General features: G+C 42.8%; 1 protein-coding gene across 1 annotated transcript in view; it reads left to right on the top strand.

The window, feature by feature from the left end:
* Positions 1 to 503: 503 nt before the first annotated feature.
* GREM2 (gremlin 2, DAN family BMP antagonist) overlaps positions 504 to 19,624 on the top strand; it is a 34,507-nt gene continuing 15,386 nt past the window's right edge. The window contains exon 1 of the mRNA XM_079971789.1: positions 504 to 788. The gene's annotated coding sequence lies outside the window, so the exon portion shown is untranslated. The remainder of the gene's footprint in view (positions 789 to 19,624) is intronic.

Raw genomic sequence — 19,624 nt, forward strand, 5'->3', positions numbered from 1 at the left:
TTACTTGATAAATAATATGCCCATGGCCCCAGTTGGGCTGAAATAAGGCCAACTACACAAATTAGGCTCATGAAGAAGATGCCCTGCAAATTCCGTTTCTAGTTTTCGACATTAAATATCCCGATTCTTTTGTGTAGCTACCACTTTGGAGCCTTCAAGTGCCCTTGTCTTCCTCTCCTGAACCCCGCAGACCAGTTGGGGAATCTAACTTCTCCCCACCCCCACCCCTTCCTTCGAAGGAAAGCGATTAAGCGATTCTTTGAAACCACCCCCTTGCCCAAGGGTTTGCACCGGAGTTTAGAAAGCCCGTTTGTGAACGTTCATCTTGGACCTGCTGCACGCAAGGTTGCAAATGCGCGGAAATAAGCTCCTGCCCCCCCTCCCCCCGGCTGCTGCGTTTGAAACACCCGGGGAGGGAGGGAGGGAGAGAGCCTTGAGTCTAAGGCGGCGGCGGCGGCAGGGGGTGGGGGGAGCGGTTTGAAGCGGGAGGCGAGTGTGATTTGTTTGGTGATCGGAGCCAATAGCAAGCTTAGACTTTGATAATATCCCCATGCGGTGACTGAGAGGAGTCAGTGCAAAGCCTCTCTCCTCCAGTGGGTCTCTCCAGGCAAGGCAGCCCCAGCTCCTGGCGAAGCGAAGCGCGCGAAGCTCTCCCGCAGCAGACTTCCCTATGGGCATCGGAGCAGCGACCTTGGCAGAGCCCACTTGCTAAAGCCACTGCCCTGGAATATATACCTCTAAAAGCCGGGACAGAGAGAGCAGGCGAAAGCTGTTCCAGCAAGAGACAGGTACTCCATCCTAGCTGGGGCTCATTTGCATTAATATTTATTGACTTGTGCATGAATGTGCCTGTATTTTGGCCACTACCTTCAGATGCATTGAAACAGGGCGTAGGGTGCCTTGGATAATCGAGGTTATATGTAAGAATGTGAATGTGGGTTTATTATTTTAACCTTTGGAATTATTTTAACCACTTCTCTTTTTTTTAATGGGGAAATTCCTCTCCAGCTATTTTTTACCTGGGTGGGCGATCTGCACATGCAACCAATCCTCCTTTATTTGTGATAAAACGTATTCTGAAAATGCAACACCCCTCTTTTAAGGCATCACCTACGATGTGAACCTCAGTCCTTGGGAAGATCCAGTCTCCCAGCATACTGGTTTTAGACGAAAACCCAAGTCAGTTTTCATGGGTCCTCCTGCTCTCAGCAGCCTAGTTCGTGCCGAGTCCTGTAGCTCTAAGGGACCACGGTTTTACACCTGGGGTTTGTCTTGAGGAATGTGTAGGGCGCTTCTTTCCCTGCCGGGGAAAAGCAAATTCTCGTGGTGGATTTGACTCCTGGGCGGGGGTGAAGGCAGTACCAGGGTGGGGGTGAGATAGAAATGGCTGGATCTTCTTCCAGAAGGTCTGACTCCGCTTTGCATCCTTCTGTACTTTGAGTTGATTATAGAACCTCACCCTAAAATAGCTCCAAGTACACATGGCACCATTTTTAACCATGTACTTTGAATATATACAGTATAATTTTAGATATTTTGAAGAGGTGCATCACCATAATAGAAGTCTCTATCCCAGGTTCCCCCCTCCCACTTTAAAAACTGAATCAATAATTTCTGCATTCGTGTAATACTTTAATAAACCTTGGTGCTGCCTATCTTTTCAAAATTGCAGAGGCGCTTTTATTTTTAGTGAAGGGTTGTGCAAGTGGTTATATAACTTTCTTTGGGGGATTTTCGAGGACAAAATTAATAGCTTATAACAGGCTAGACTTTTCTTTATTTTCAAGAGGGCAAAGTTCTTAAAGAGGGGCGAAAGGACTGCATCGTTGAAAAGCACTCACTTTAAAAGCCTCTTGAATGCTGTAAGGTGAACCTGAGTCCCAGCCAGCCTCAATCACTATAGAAAATGGTTTTTGATGTAAATCTGCAGGAATCCAAACAATGCCTTCTGAATAAAATAGCAACAGGTGCAAGATCCACTTGCTGTGCCTTAATTAGCACTTAGCATATCAGACCACATCAGTGCTACTGCATGCTAATTCACTATGAAATCTAACATCAGTTCAGGTTCTTGACTTCCCACCAACACAAATACAATGCAGGCACTGTGCTGCCTTGCTGGATTAATTTTCTTTACTGTAGAATAAGGTTAGGAAATAAATATTGCCTAAATCATTGTTCTGGTATGCGGACTGAAAAATCAAGCAAGGCTTATTTTCTTTTAACGTCTGTGTATATATTTGTCTGTCTTTGCTCTTTTGCTGCCCATTCATTACAAAGCTGAAGGCAGAATAAAAAGATTATCACACCTCGTTGAAAATTGATCAGAAAATGTCCAGACCTATCCCAAGACCAGTTATAGCTTGTGCACTTGAAACCTTAAATGCTTTTGATCCTAAGGACGCTCATGCACGAGAAGTACTTCCCTGCGAGGTTGCAATCCTGCACATATACACTTGGTGTTGCCCTCTTAGATTCAGTGAGAATTACTGTGAATAAGTAAGTGATTATGGCATGTAACATGCCAACCCTGATCATGTTAATGATTTCAATGGACAATAAATTTGTTTACAAGCAATCGGCCCCAATCCAGATAAAGGTAGTTACATCCAATGCCTGCTGAAATCAATGGGACAAACTGGGGACAAAGAATTTAATGGAACTTAATGGTGTCTCGATAGAACAAGAAGTCACACCTGGCTCAGAGAGTGGCAATATCAATTAGATGCCACCAATTTTAAACAAATGAAACCAATACATTTCTGACATTACATTCTGTGCTCATAATCACATGAAAGGCTCATGTCTGAAACCCCAGAGAGCTGCTGCCAGTCAGAGTAGACAACATTGAACCGGATGGACAAATGGTCTGACTCTGTGTAAGGCAGCTTCCTATGTTTATTACAGCATAAGCTTATTTTATGCCATAATAAATATGCTAGTTTTTAAGGTGCCACAAGACTCTTAGTCTATTGCTGCAGGGGAGGAGACACTGTCAAAGTTGGAAAATATTACTTAGGGTTATGGAATCTGATGAACAAATTTGTTTAGGTCACATAGTTGAATAGTGTGAAATAAGGTAATAAAATGTTGCATGATCCCTGTTCCTGTGTCAGGTTCCCTACAAATCTGGAATGAATGGGTTCAGAAGAGCAACCTCAGCCGTTCTGTAAGCATGCAGAAGCGATGAGAAAAGCTTTGACTCTGCTTGGAAAAGGTGGATTTGGTTTTAGCTGCTGAGATAGGATATTTATCTATTAATAATCTGCATGGCACTTAACTGGTTTTTACAAATACACCGCACTAAAAAAAGGGTGTGTGTGTAAATTGCAATTTATTTACCTACAGCCTTCTTATACCACACATTAACACTAAATTAGTCACTATGGCAGGGGAAGTATGACTTACAAACACAGTCCAGTTATCATATTATTGTAAACTGATGTCTGACCTTAATTTCCACATATCTACACAGTGAAGATTAGGAGCAACATCATGTAGAGAACACCATGTGTGACACAAAGTCTACATAAATCAGTCCTGCTTCCCTCTATAGTCCCTCTTTGTCAAATCCATCACTCATATTTTCCCAGTGGGTACAGAATGGCTCCCCCCAAAAAAAACATGTCTGGGTCAATTCAGAGCTGGCCCTACCATTAGGCAAAGGGAAGTGATCACGTCAGGCGGTGGGTGCTGGGGTCCAGGCCACCCCTTGCTTTTCTCCTCCTGAACTGAAGCTGCCAATGCTTGCTTGTTGCTGGGCTGGGTTATCTGTCTAGCTGTTTCATCTAAGAATGCAAGAAAAGCCTGCAGGATCAGGCCAATAAGCCCATTAGTCCAGCATCCTAATGTTCCCACAATGGCCTGTAAGATGCTTGTGGGAAACCTGCAAGCTCAGGGAAGGCTGAGCCCAAGAGCATTTCCCCCTACTGCCGTTTTTAGCAACAGATATTCAGAAAAAATCACTGCCTCCAACTGTGGAGGCAGAGCCTAGCCTTATTCTCCATGAATTGTCTCATTGACTTTTCACACCGTGCAATTTGTTAGCAATCACTTGCCTCCTGCAGAAGCAAGTTCCATAGATATCGAAGCACCTTCTTCCATTTTCTCCGAAACTTCCAACGTTCCTTGGAGGTCGACAAGTTGTAGTGTGACGGCAGAGGGAGAAGAGCTTTTGTGTCTCTCCATTTCCCCCCAGGCCATGCATCATTTGATAGTCTCCTTTCCCCAATGTGTGGCAAGCAGTGCCACTGGGAAATGGCACTGAATGAGTGAACAGGCAGAGAGGCGGCCAGCACTTGACACAGTCCATCAGACATCAATCGCAGATATGTGCTGCTGTCCTCAAATGGTGCGTCTCATGTCATTGCACATTTGAGCAGGGAGCAAGCCAAGCCACGAGTGAGCCAGGTGTTGCAGCCCAGAGCTGTGTGTGCTGTGCGGTTCTGCCATATGTTTCATTCTTTTATTGTGGGCTTTTGTCATTCTGGAGTTGTGATAGGACAGATGTGTGCTGTCTAGTTCCTCTCCCCACCCCCCTCAAAAAATGTATCAAACGGAGAAGGCTGCAGAGAACAATATCCTGGGAATGTCAGCTGCGCATCTGATGAATAGTGGTTGACAGCAGCTGAAGATGTGAGGCTTCTCAGGGAGAACGAGCCCCTGGTTTCCCCCCTCTCCTGTCTTGTGGCTTACGAAAAAACACACAGCAGCAATAAAAATACTTAAACACTCTAGGGAGATTCTCAGTGACTCCTCTTTGCTTTGGTTAGCAGATCTGCAGGAAACTCAAGACAAATCCTGTGAATCTGTCTGCCTTCTTCTGGGGAGTTCAATCATTCGGGATGCTGCCATGCACTTTGCCTGCCATTTGCATCAACACAGACTCCCAAACTGGAGTTGGGAGCCGCCGGTGTTTACATTAGCAACGGCAGTCGCTGGAATCTGCTGATCCATAACCCGTCGGATAGCGGGGTTAAGCCTGGAACTGGGAGAGCAGATCTCTCATCCCAGCATGGCCATGGGCTCAGTGGTTGTGACCTTACACAAATTACTCTTGGCCTCAGTTTCCCTTTTGTAAAATCAGAATAGGAGGGACCTCTGTCTCATTCTGGAAAAAAAAATCCATTGCTGTTTGAAACTTGGGTATATAAGCTAACTGCCAATGGCACCTTAAACCTAGGTTACAGTCACCGCAATGGGATGTCTGGGTGCCTTTTTTTTTTTTAAAGTTGTGAGATTTATTATTATTATTCATTTCATTTTTATACTATCATCATCATAATTTATTACGGTCAATGACCAGCTACTACTTTATATTTTAAATAAAAAATCTCAAAGTGGTTTACCACACATTAAAACATCAAATAAAACAATCCAGAATAAAAGAAATTCAAGCTTCAAGGAAAATATTTCAGATCCTTCTCTAAGTGACATTTTGCTTTCCCCATATTTATTTGCCTACAGTGCTTCATTTATATAGCTGCCCCATAGCAGAAGTACTCTAGGAAGCCAATGTAGTGTAGTGGTTAGCATATCAGACTAGGACCTGGGAGATCAGGGTTCAAATCCCCACTCAGTCGTTGTTGTGGGGATTAACTGGGGGGGGGAGGTAACCATGTACTCATTGGAGAAAAAGGTCAGATATAAATGCAATAAATAAGTTCTTCTCCTTGCCTACCTAAGAAAGCAGCCAGATGGAGATGCCAGTCCCATCCAGAGATCTCTACATGGTCACAACTGGACCCACACCAGCTGCAAAACGCATCTGGCACCTGGGGAATTTCTAACACTGGCTGATAGGGGTAGCCTTGGTGGTGTGGGGCAGGGAGTGGTGAGTGAAAGAGAGAGGGAGATAGAGAGCCTGTGTGTGTGTGTGCACTCGAGGATATGCCTCTAAGAACCTAAGAGCCCTTCTGGACCAGACCAAAGAGCTCTCTCTTGCAGAGTGACAAACCAAATACCTCCACAAGCCCTCACTACTGAAAGCCATATGCCTGATGCCCCACTGAAACTGGTATTTGGAGGTATACTGCTTATTAATATGGAGGTTTCATTTAGCTATTACGCCTAATCACCATCGATAGACCTGTCATCAGCCTATCTATTTGCCTAATTCTCTTTCAAAGCCATCTATGCTACTAGCTACTTCTGCATCCTGTTGCCAGGAACAGTATGAAGTACTTTCTGTTTTCTGTCTTTTATTTTAATTTTGAACTGGAAGGTGTTAATTCATATCTTTACTGGATATTATTACAAAGTTTCCCAAAAGGTATAGGATTCAACATTATCATGTGTTTTGCTGCTTAGTACATAAAGAAGAGATGCTATTTTAAAATAAAGCAGGTATTAAGTTGTCTTTGTTCCCTTGCCCAAACGACATTTGTCAATTTTGTCATTTGGACCACTTCCCATACTCTAAATATTCCCTAAATATTGATACTGACCCACCATTACAACTAATTGCCATAAAAGCAACAGGTAAAGTGGCAACATTTCTCTCTCCTCTAGTAAGACCAGAATTTTAATGTGTCCAAATGTGATAACTAGTGGTTCCGAATGGTAATGCATATTCTGCAATAATCTCACTTTGCCCTTTATTCATTACCTTTTATTTCACTGTATCTCCCTCAGTTTTAGTATTATTGAGAAAAGCTTCTATCTATCCACTTTCTCCGCACTGTGCATAATTTTTTTATTTTTTATTTTTTAAATATAAACTAAAAAATTCCATGTGCTTTGCCTTTCTCTTAGGGAAATCTTTAACTAGTTTTCATTAGTGTTTAAAACTTTAATAAACACACCCAACTGTTTTCCACGACTTGCTCTGAGCATAAGGGTGGCAACAGGAACAGTCAAACCAAAACACTCACACATCCATTGCTGTGGTTCTGGTGATTCCTTTTGTTCAAAGTTCTCGTTTTAAATCGTATATTCTGGAAAACCTGCATGATCACAGAAACCACTGTGGGCGTCAGAAAAAGAAAAGACAGAAAGAGAAAAGGGAACATGTACACACCACAGCAACAATACCTCTACATTACTGCTCCCTTTGTCTTGGAAAGCTCTAATCCATATGTAATCTTGCAGTCCAATCCTATGCATATGTATCTAAAAAGGTAAAGGTAAAGGACCCCTGACAGTTAAGTCCAGTCGCAGACGACTCTGGGGTTGCGGCGCTCATCTCGCTTTACAGGTGCTTTACTCTAGAAGTAAATCCCCTTGAATGAAATGGAAATTATCTCTACTGTAAGCAGGTAAGCATATGTTGGGTGGCAGGCAATATTGTGTATGTGCTGAACAGCTCAGTTGGTAGAGCATGAGACTCTTAATTTCAGGGTTGTAGGTTTGAGTCCTATGTTGGGAGAAAGATTCCCGAATTGCAGGGGTTTGGACTAAATGACCCTTGTAGTCTCCGCCAACTCGATGATTCTATGAAAACTAGTCACTCAGAGCCCTTAACCACGTCTTTAGCAAACTGCTAGCTGGAAGACAGTACAGTGGTACCTCGGGTTACATATGCTTCAGGTTACATGCGCTTCAGGTTACAGACTCCGCTAACCCATAAATAGTATCTCAGGTTAAGAACTTTGCTTCAGGATGAGAACAGAAATTGTGCTCCGGCAGCGCAGCGGCAGCGGGAGGCTCCATTAGCTAAAGTGGTGCTTCAGGTTAATAACAGTTTCAGGTTAAGAATGGACCTCCAGAACGAATTACCATAAGTACTTAACCTGAGGTACCACTGTACAGTTAATTGGGTTGCCTTCCCGAACCTTAACAGACCTGATCTATATTTAAGAGTTTCACAGAAAAGAAAATGTACCATGTGCAGCTTCACCCCTTACCCTAGCTCTGTGATGGGAGAAGCAATGAATGGTGATGAAATTGTTCCTTCTATGAGACTCTAAAAGGTGCGGCAGACTTCCCAGGGTCTGAACCTAGTAATGTTAGCGGCCAGCAGCCTCTCTTCCTACAGTGGGCATGATCTAGCTCCGCTTCCTTAAGGCCCCCCATGACCCAGTGGGAGTCTCTCTCTCTCTCTCTCTCTCTCTCTCTCTCTCTCTCTCTCTCTCTCATTCTCTCTCTCTCTCTCTCTCTCTCTCTCTCTCTCTCTCATAAGAGACAGCTGAAGTACCAAAACAGTTTAGCAAACAACGTACTGTACTGTACTATACTATATGTGATCACGTACTGCCTGTTGGCAGCTAGGCTAGAGATCACTAAGCCCTGGAAAAATATGGAATTACTATTTCTCAATGGCATAAAGCTTCATGGTGGCTCGTTCTCATGGAAGCACTGTGCGGCAAGGAGATGTACTTTATAGCACGGCACAAAACGACTGCTTTATTGATCATTCGTATCACATGCCAACAGAAATCAAGATGCGCAACTTCCCCCTCGGCCTTGTAAAGGATGTGAGCTCTTTACAATATCGCAGCCCATTGTCTAATGCAGACTTTCTCCCAGCTGGTGCTCTCCAGATGTTTTGCACAGCTGCTCGCATCTGCCCTAGCTATCAGCTTGGGGAAGGCTGATCTAATGCACGGCTCCCTTTTTATACTAATTTTCTTGCAATGTGTATGTCATTCAGTTCTGCTTCAAGGTTGGCCTCCCCCTCCCCACTTTGCAATTCTGAAATGCTTAATAAAAAATCATGATGGTAATCAATGTTAGCTGTATTCAGAACAGACCCATTCAAATCAATCTTTTCAGAATATGACTAATATTGGCTGTCACCCATAGCTGATACATATGTTATCACACCTACAAATCAGAAGATTTGTTATCTGTCAAAATCAGTGCTTGGAAAGAACTAGTTCAGTTTAACAAAGTTCACTAAATTAGTTCAAAAATACCTGAACTAGGTCTGAGAGTAGTTCCCATAACTGCGAGATGAACTGAATGTGAATTGAGTTTGTTTTCCAGTAGAGCTTTGAATAATTTCTATTGCACCTTCAAGTTCATTCTCCTATTATAAGAGAATGATGTGTGTGTGTGTTTTACTCTTTAGACACTTTGGAGCTTTTAGCGTAAAGTTTTTTCTGCTGTGAACCACCCAGAGAACTGTGGATGAAGGGCAGTATAAATAATGATGATGATGATGATGATGATGATGTCCATAATTTTTTTTTTTTTGGGGGGGGGAACAATGCACATTCCACTGTGTGTGTTTCAATGTTTTCTTAGTCTTCTTAAGTATAATTTATACTTCAACACTGAATTCTGAAAATTTTTTTCCCAAGGACAATATGGATTAACTTGAACTGTGAACTGAACTAGATCATTTTGTAAAGGGATCAGCATGAACTGGAATTCGTTCCTTTTTTGATGTGTTGAACTTGAGCTAGAACTTGTTACTTTTAAAAATGAACTTTCCAGGCTCTGGTCATGATGCATACAATCAATACATGCACCTTCCAAGAGCCTGGTCATGTTTCTCTCATAATAAGATCCATGGAGTTTAAAGCTGCACACCTACAAGAGAGTAGGCCCTGTTGAACATAGCAGGACTTCTGAGGGAAAATGCAAAGATGGGACTGAATGATGTATTCATAAAACCCAAAGACTGACCTTGAGCAGAAACTAATGGCATTCTCCTCCTCTCTTCTCCACTAATGAGAATTCCATGGGGAGTGGAGTTGCGATGTGAACAAGACAGTTTGTGTGCCATCATATTTCATAGTGCGGATCTAAGGTATTTGCACAGTGGCAGGTGGGACAGGTGGAAAAAGTTTCTATTTGGTAATTAAGGGAAATGGAAACATCTGATTAAAGAATGGCGAATGCCTGAAGAGTTACTAGCACTGCACCACTGGAAAAGTCTGGGTTGCATTTAATTTAGCTGTGCTCAGAGCAGAATCATTAAAATGAATGACCAGGACTAATTAATTTCAGTGAAGCTACTTTGTAGCAAAATAGCTTGGTACAATCTGAAATTCAGGCTTTGTGTGTAGAATGTCCCAGGTTCCTTTTTGAAATTTTATTAAAGCTGGAAGGAACATAGATAAAACAGTGTACAGAAATAAACATCAAATATCAAGCATTTTTAAACATAAAAATTAAAAGAAAATAGAGAAGAAGAAAAAAAGAAAAGGATAAAAATTCCACTTCTCCATTTATCACCTTCAAAAACTTGTGTAAAATTATTGCTTCATAATAACATTCAACTCTTCTACTTTCCGTAAACCAACCAAGTTCATTTTCCTTATTGCACAGAAAGTCAACCCTTGTTCTCACCAGTTAGCTTGCACGCTCTCTCCCTCTCTCTCTCTCATGCCTCACTTTGTCCTCCTCCCTTGCTCCATAGAAAACATTTACTGTTAGAAGAAAAAATCATTCAGGGAGCACAGCCCAGAGACAGGGTTAACAAAAGTTTCATAATTTTAGCACAATGTGCCACCAGCCTATCCCCATCCAGACTGGGCTCTGAACCTGGCACCAGCGGCTAAGCACTTACTTTAGAGTAACACCACTGAAGCCAGTTCATCTGAGGTTTGACAACTGCAGCCAGAGATTTTATCAAAAGTAATCAAAATCCACCCTTTATAAAAACAAGCTTGTTTCTTTGGTTTATAATAATATAGCATTTTAGGCTTTGAAGTTTCATTGGGAAATGTTGTGTTGTGCCTTTCCAAAACAAGACAAAGTCAGTCCTGGACATAGCCACCATTTTATTTTATTTTAACAAGCAAAATCTATTTTTCCAAGGGGAGTGTTTGCCAGAATTCTTCAGTATGTTTACTATGATAGGGTTAAAGGAAATTTGAAAGTCAAACTCAGCTCAGTAGGAAACTGATAAACACGCATTGTGCCTGTAGGGACACTGCCCAGCAGCACTGGGGAATTTACCATTTAATTTTATTTAACAGTTCAGGTTTATCCTATAAACAGATATCTCTGCCCACTATAACTGCGCCAGATCTCCCAAAGGTTGGAAAACGGGACTGTAATTTGCAATCATCTCATTCTGTGGGATTCCCAAAAGACAGAATGCCCTATCTATGGATCTCATTCCTTTCCAAAGACATGATTTAATTCCTGGCACTGTTGACCAGGGTCAAGGTTTAAAGAGACAAAGTTGTAAACAGTGATTCTCAGACACTAAGTAAGGATAGGGTGTAACCCCTTAGAAAAGTTGATCTGGAAGAGGCGTGGAGAGCAATATATTTTGGATTCATTTCTGGAATTGGCAGCCTCTTCCAAATGAGAGAGTATTCTGGGAACTTGAGCTTATTTCTGATTGTTTAGTTGTGCAATGATCACTGTCTCCGTATGAGAGCGTTTTTAAGAACACAGAATAGAGGTCATGCTGATACTTCTCAGATTTTAAATACATAGTACGAGATGGAACGTTGTTTGTATCCCAAGGTGAGCATGAATAGTGACTTGTGAAAAAGGTAAAGAGAAGCTCTTCACCTACAGAGCACCTAATTTTGTGGACTGGGCAAATTCAGAAGGTAGTATACATTGACTGTCATGTGGCTTCTGGCAAATCTCCATTTGAAATATGTGAGTTAAGAAAGACATGTGGCTTAAGATGTGAATACATCTCAGAAAACAATACATTCTAAATTGCTTATACCAAACCAGAATAAGGAAACCAGTGGTGTTTCAGGAGGGTCTGGTTGGGAATCTTCAATTACTTATATATATGCAAGAGGAAGGAGGCTCAGATTTATTCATGTCCAAAAATGTGGAAAGTCTGCTTGCCTTTATAGCAAATTGGGTTAATTTTCTGTTGATTTAATCAACTGATAGAATCAGCTGAAAGAACAGGAGGTGAGAACAGTAAAAATAAAGCCAACAGAGGATATCGTAATTACTGTCTATAAAACACACAGGCTAAGGGAGCAATCCAAACCCAATTTCCACTGGGATGAGCAGAGTTTGGAAGAGGTGGATCTTCGACTGAGCTGAGGCCAGAGAAAGTCTTGGAGAATGCATGTTGCGGTGGTGTGGCAGGGCTGGGACTGGGGAGGCTGACCCTGATTCCAAACTCCATTCAGCTCAGCCATGCGACCTTCAACCTAGTGGAGTTACACTGTCAAAAGTCTAAACTGCTTTAAAGGCTTCTTTCCCTTCTGCCAGGCTTGGGTTGGCTCAAGTCAACAGGAACCCCATTCCTGGAATAGGAGTAAATTACACTGGTGTGAATTACCCCAGTAGGAGTAAATTACCCCAGCATAAATCACACTGGCTTTGTATAGCTTAGTTTGCTCTTCCAGCACACAATTGCAATATAGGAAAGCCCGACTCAGTGGCTACAAGGGCCAAACTGTCAGTATGTTGTGGGAGGGTTTCGAGCACATAGCAGGAAATATAGATTTGCTCAATAAAAGTGGATTAAAATAATCTGCCGCTCTAGCACAGCAAATCTACTTTCAAATGAAATGCCCTTTTTACAGTTAGAAAAGTGACAGGCAGATGCATTGAAAAGTGTGGCATGAACAAATCAGTATTGGGAAGAAATCTAAATACCCATCAAGCAAATCAGGATGAATGCAAGATGAATGCTCACTGTTGTATAACTTGCTTACAAAAAAATAAGAGTGAATGCGAAGCCCTATGTAAACTTTGTGCAAACAAATTGGGATGAATGCTCAGTGAATAGTTCAGGCATGGGCAAACTCGGCCCTCCAGATGTTTTGGGACTGCAATTCCCATCATCCCTAGCTAACAGGACGAGTGTCAGGGGTGATGGGATTTGTAGTCCCAAAACATCTGGAGGGCCGAGTTTGCCTATGCCTGGAATAGTTCATCTGGAGGAGCCCTGAATTCTTTCAAAGAGTGCCTGACTCTTAGGCTAAAATCCTCAGGTAGGGTAGTGTGGAGGGACCAGAAAAGCAGTTGATCATCTGCATCCAATTCCCCACTGGGCTTTCATCAGCTGGACAGAAATGAAAGTGGAAAAGCTCTCTGGTATTCCACTGTTCATTTCTACTTTTGAAATTTGATTTTCCTCCCACTGGAAGGGAAATAAACTATACCAGTTCCTGGGCTGGCATACCCCTAGCATGTTGAGAGAGTGGAAGAGCACTGGGTCCATGCCTTCCCCTGACCAATGCCTGGCAGTTCCCAAAATCGCTTCTGGCACACCCCCTTTTCAGCCCTACAAATTTCAGCAGGGCAAGGCAAAGTTTTGTTGGGAGTGGGGAAGGGAATCCAAGAATGGGGCATTCTCTCTGTCTGTGGAGAGAGAGATATGATGCTATGGTCCCTGTGATGCCCTCTCAGGGACTGCAGGATGACAGGGCCGATTTTATTTCTTAACTCACAATTTTCATTTTCACTTACTGTGTTTGAAACCTGGGGCTTTAAATATTGACAAAGCAATCAACCATTCTATATTTCCAGGGTCCCTCCCCCTTGATCCATTTCACAGAGTTACTGGCAACATAGAAGTTAAGAGCACAAGCACTTAGCCCACCCCCCCCCCCAGTCAAATCCCAGATCAGCTATAAATTTGCTAGGTAACCTTGAGCAAAGCAGCATCTCTGCACCAGTTTCCCAGTGCCAATCTGGAGAGAATAATAGTGGCCCACTTTACTGGATTATTATAGGAACGACTGAGCCCAGTTCACCTGTGTGAACCTTCTTCTTTGTGGTTAGCTCCCATGTTGCATTGGTAACCTGTGAAAGCATCATTCAGTGGCTGCTCCCTACAACAACCTGATGGACGGTACAAGGATGGGATGTGAACTCACCTGATGATCCAGGCACCTCATATGACTGGCAGCTTTGTATATTGCCAATGGGAAGGGCTGAGTACACAGACATGTGTTAGTTGAGAGATTCTACATCAGTGATGAGGCATGAAGGACAGATGAAAGCCACTCCTCTGGAAGCAAATTGTTAGTGTTTGGCACTTGGATGCCAAACACATGGGGCTTTGCAAAGTCGACCCTCTTTCCCAACTTTCTGCAGTCGTGTCATGGTATTAATGTCTTGGTTGTGAGATGCAACACACTATTTCTTCAAAGTACTGATGCTCTGACAGAATATTTGCCTGATCAGGTTAACAGTGGATGTGGCCCTTCTTTTCTAAGGTACAGGATATTTGAAATGGCAGAAATACCTGTATCAAAACTGTTGGTTTACATCTATATACATATATTTACACAAGCGTGCTATTTCCTGCTATTATGCTCTATTCCCACCATGATCCATGTTGCTTCCTTTCTGGAACAGTGCGAGCAAAACAGTCCCTGCTTGTCTTAGAATGTCCCCCGGACATTCCCTGATGTTCATTTGCAGTTATACACATGCAAAGGAATTACTCATGAGTTGCCACATAGTAGGCAGTTTAAAATTTCGAACATGGCTGGGCAGGCTGGATGGAGTTGTGTCTTGGCAGTCAATCCACTTGCATTTGTTGTTTTGGAGTGGCAAGTCTGTGATAGAACATTTTGTGTAATCCACTTCTTCTTCAGTTGGGATGCTAAACTCCCCACAGTGAGCCCTGCAGTACAGCCCCAGACCAGACAGGAGTGTTGGCCATTCGGAGGTGTGGAATGAAACAACTGCTCTTGCGACTGTGGTGTAAGCATCATCATCAGGACAATAGCCCTGTTCACACATAACAGTCAGTCAATCACCTTAGCTTAATAAGCCATCATGCTTTGTCACAGCCCAATTGCTCCCATTTTGCTCCTCTATTTGCATGAGTGAGTAAGCAGACAGCTTAGCATTACATCTGAGCCTGGGATGATGGTTTGTTTCTCCCTAACAAGCTATGATTTATAAGCCATCAACAAACCATGTTTAAAGGCATATTATAGGCTTCTTGGGGGGAACCAGACTTTGATCCTAGGTCCAGATGCTTTGCTTACCCACTCACACTAAGGGAGAAATGATGGAGGAGTGACCAGGCTATGTACACCTACACAGCATGGTTTGCTAAGCCAAGGTTGTTGTTACTGTTGTATGAGAACATGGCCTTTTCCCATTCAGATCAGATGGGATTGGAAAGACAATGTATTTTGCTTTTCTTTGGTGAGACCAGCATTGCTTCTTGTGATGGCGGTGGGAGGAGCAGAAGAGATGAGCTCGTGGGTGGCATGTAGCATGTTTAACCAAGAGTGGAGTCCTCCTTCACTGAACTAACATTTTAAGGTTTCCTAAAATCCCCTGTGGCCCTTAATTTGGAGCTGGGGCATATGTTAGACCTGTTTCTGTTTTTAAAGAAATTACGTAGAAGCCTGTTTTGTTAGGTAGTCGGCACAATGGCTCATGTGCGAATATGCTGTTAGTTTTTCTTGTAAAACTTTCATTCTAAATGAGAAAGTGTTTTAAAATATGTTTTTCCAACTGAATATATTTGTGATGGATCATGAGTTTAATGAGTAAAATACCTTGAGTCCTACTGCCAAAACCTTTCTTCCCAGTCTAGGTCACCTTTCCCTATCAGCTTATTTGATTTACTTTAAAAGATGTCTGTTAGCTGAACCCAGGCTTCGCACATATTTACCTAGCTTAATAAAACTCCTTACACAGATAACTTAATCAAAGAAATGTGAATGTTTTAATGAGGCACATATAGGACATTCCTGATGGATTCAAATAGCCTTACTCTCTTAAGAGGGAATATGTTAAAAAGTCACTAAGAACTACACAAATGGCACGCAAGTTCACATTTTAGGTGGGTGTTGGGAGCTCTGCTGGCCTGGGTGGAGGCATACATCATGTCTTAGGTGGGACAACACTTCCCTGAGGGAGCAAGTGCAGAATTTTAGGGTGCTCCTGTATCTGGCATGGGTGCTCAGCTGATAATAATCATACTCATACTCATAATCATTTTTTATTTGTACCCTGCCCTCCCCAGCCAGAGCCAGGCTCAGGGTGGCTTACATCATGAAACTAAGACAGTATACAAAGAACATAAGAACATAAAAACAATCAATTAGTTAAAATACATCTTAAAATTCGTTCAGGAGGGAGAAAGGTTGTTTTCTGCTGCTCCAGAGAAGCGGACACGGAGCAATGGTTCCAAACTACAAGAAAAAAGATTCCACCTAAACATTAGGAAGAACTTCCTGACAGTAAGAGCTGTTCGACAGTGGAATTTGCTGCCAAGGAGTGTGGTGGAGTCTCCTTCTTTGGAGGTCTTTAAGCAGAGGCTTGACATCCATATGTCAGGAGTGCTCTGATGGTGTTTCCTGCTTGGCAGGGGGTTGGACTCGATGACCCTTGTGGTCTCTTCCAACTCTATGATTCTATGATTCTAAAATCTGGAGAAATGGCAGTCCACAGGTAAAATTGAGAGTGGTTAATATTCTCCTGGGCCAACTGTTAACACTGGTCTTATAAAGGACCTGTGAGCGGGCTAGGAGGCCTCTTTAGTGTTTGTTCTTGTACAGAAAGAAAAGAATCAGACTGAACCCCGACCAAAGGCCAGGTGGAACAGCTCCGTCTTGCAGGCCCTGTGGAACGCTGACAAATCCCTAGTCTCTTGTGAGAAAGCATTCCACCAGGCCGGGGCCACAGCTGAAAAGGCCCTGGCTTTGGTCGAGGCCAGTCTAATCTCCCTGGAGCCTGAAATCTTCAGGGTGTTATTATTTGCACACCTTAAGGTCCTCCGTGGGGCATACCATGAGGCTAGGGGACCTTTTACCAGATTGCCAGCTATAGTCTTTCCCAAAGGAGGTGAATCTGACCTCAGTTTATATTCATAACATTTGCTATATTCAGACTGCCCTGTTACAATTCTCTCTATATGGAGCTCCCTTTAACGTTTGGGAAACCACAATTGCTACAAAATGTGACTGAAAGGATTCTGGTAGGAGCAAGGCAGTCAGAATGTACTGCACCAATTCTGCACCAATTACACTGATTCCCAATTTGTTTCTGGGTTCAGTTTACAGTGCTGGTATATAAGTGTCCTGGACCTATCTTACCTTAAAGGCCACACAGTCCTTACTGGCACAATCCATTCCGTTACCTCATTCCTTTCCCCTTCTGTTGCTTATAAAAACCAGGGACTACTCTGTTGTTGCCCCATGGAGCTTCAAAGCAGGGTTGGGTGAGCATTTTCTTCTCCCATCTGCTGGATCTCCAGGCTTGGTCCAGTAGGTCTGGGTGGGTTTTCCTTCTCCTTACTAGTCTTGGTGTTCCAGTGAGAGTTGATGTTTTCAACCCATGAACTATCATTAGGCCTAGAGAAGTCTAGTGCTCCTCCCACCCCACGCAAGGGCTAAATTCTTGCACACCAAGGCCCTAGTTCAGACCAGCTCCCCTCCCCCAGTCCACACTGGTTATTTCTGATGCAAACACACACACACACACACACACACACTGCACTCAAGGACAAACTAATGTCACATACAGTTTGGCTCTGTATGTGAGCAATCTATTCCAAATGTATGTCTTGATGATAAAGGTGTTTTATCTCAGAACAGGAACTGTCCAGGCTTAGGTGCCCTCATAATCTGTATGTACCTCTGTACTATCATTGCAAAGCTGGAGCAACTAAATTGCAAGAGTTCTGTGATAGTATACATAGCAAACTCTGAAAGTACTTTAAGATGATGCGGCTTTTTACTATTCAGAATCATTTGTGTGCCCATCAATAACATATTCCTTAATTTGCTGGATCAAAGGAACATAGTAAGCTGCCTTCTATCATTGGTCCACCTAGCTCAGTATTGTAGGCAATGGATGGTGTCCACCTAGTCATGTATATGAACTTCAGTGGGTTTACTCTGAGTAGGACAAGCACCGGCTATCACCCACTGACTGATAGTGATGATCCTTGGTTTTAGACAGGTAACACCTCAAGCTCTACACGGGGATGCTGGGGACTGAACCAGGGACCTTCTGCATGCAAGGTGGTTGCTCTACCAATGAGCTACAGATCATCTCTGTGTGTTCATCTCATGTTCCACATTCTCTTTCTCCTCCTCTGGTTGCCTTATCTGATAGCTGGTTGCAGTTTGTCGCTCCTTCATAGGTTAGAAGCATATCTGAAAGGGGTCAAACCATCGCAAGAGGTGTTGAAATTTTGGGAGGTTGGTTAGTTACAATGGAATGGTCTTGGTAGTGGGGTGCATATTTTTATTCTTATTTATGTATGATTTTTACTTTGTCAAATAATAATAATAATAATAATAATAATAATAATAATAGAAGCATATCTGAAAAAAACAAGAACAGCAACCAAGATCTTCATTTTACACCTCTGTTACTAATGAAATTGGCACCAAGTATATTTGTTCCCAGCTTTGTCAGAGCAGCAATGGCATGGAGCAGATGGAAGAGCTTTCTGATAAAAATGGAACATCAGGGTTGCTTGCATAGCAGTGCTGAAAAACTCATCCGCTCAATTGTGTGTGTTTTTGGAGATCCTGGTGCAAGCTTACCCTGAATCCCAAGGCTTCCTGCAGGCTTGTTCCCTGGATTGACCTCTGCTTTAGCTGTCCTTCCAAGATTCATGATAAGGGCCGTGCAAGCCAAGTTATATGAGGCCATTAAAAACTCATCATTTACCAGCCAGCAGCTAATGCAGTACCATTAAATCCATTAAAGGGGCAATATCATCAAAGGGCCTACTTTGTTTTTTAAGCTGAAATAAATAGGTGTATGAAAAGGTGTCACGTGGTCGCCTTAAATCCGGTCCCTCATATCATATCACTAGACCGTGTTCTGTTCAACCTGCTTTGATATCCCGAAAGCTCCGCTTTGATCAGAGATTTCACAGGATCCAGATCACTTGCTGGGTCCCTTGATGTTGGCGGCTGTTGCTTTGGTGAGGCATTAGACGCGGTAGTAACAAAAGGCCCAAAGAAGTCAATCTGTTCTGTGCTGATTCTGGGCACTGCAGAGGGGTTAACCCTCTGGCTCTTGCTTTCACCTAGCATGTATTGTGCTCTCTGTGCGCATTGTGGTGAAGTAGAGGAGCCACTTTCCTTTTCCTATCCTGGGCCATTAGTCATATCAAGTCCCAGGCAACTGGAGCAAGTCCCGTCCTCCTCTGTAGATCACAGAACAGTGGGGTTAGGTGGGACATTTTGCGTGAGTGTGAGTTCCATGTCTGGGAGTTGGAAAATGAGCTTGCTCTGGATGGGCTCGTGCTTCTTTGGAAGGAGCAATTGCTTAGCATGGAGGTACTTTTGGATCCACCATTGTCACAGGAGGCCTAGGAGCACCCCAAGCACCCCACAGTTGCCCATGCTCTCATATTCCTCACTATAACATACTGCCCACTTCATTGCCCAACATTCTCCCCCAGTCTGAGTCATTATACACCTACTCTCCAGGATCTGCATATGCTTCTGAGACTAACTTAAGTTGACAATGTGAATTTTTCTTGATTTTATTGTTTTAACTGCTTTGAGGGTTGTTGTTTTGGTCTCACCAATAGGTGTTGCACTCTACCTTTCAAGGTGTGTCAGGTGTCCAGCTTTTGTTGTCAGGTTAAAATGTGTTCATTCACATTTTAAATGCTGGGTGCTAGGCCATTGGTTTTCTATTGGTATTGTGAATGTGTACTGTACAATTGGGTTAATGTACAGTATGTGTTGGTATCCTAATGATGTGATGGGATTTTATAGGTTTTATTTGTACTGTGAAAACTGCTCCGTGGTTTTATTGTTTTTAATGAAGAACAGTCTTCATTAAATTCAGTTGCCTT

This window comes from Podarcis cretensis, assembly GCF_951804945.1.
Source record: "Podarcis cretensis genome assembly, chromosome: 3".
In the NCBI taxonomy this organism is placed as follows: domain Eukaryota; kingdom Metazoa; phylum Chordata; class Lepidosauria; order Squamata; family Lacertidae; genus Podarcis; species Podarcis cretensis.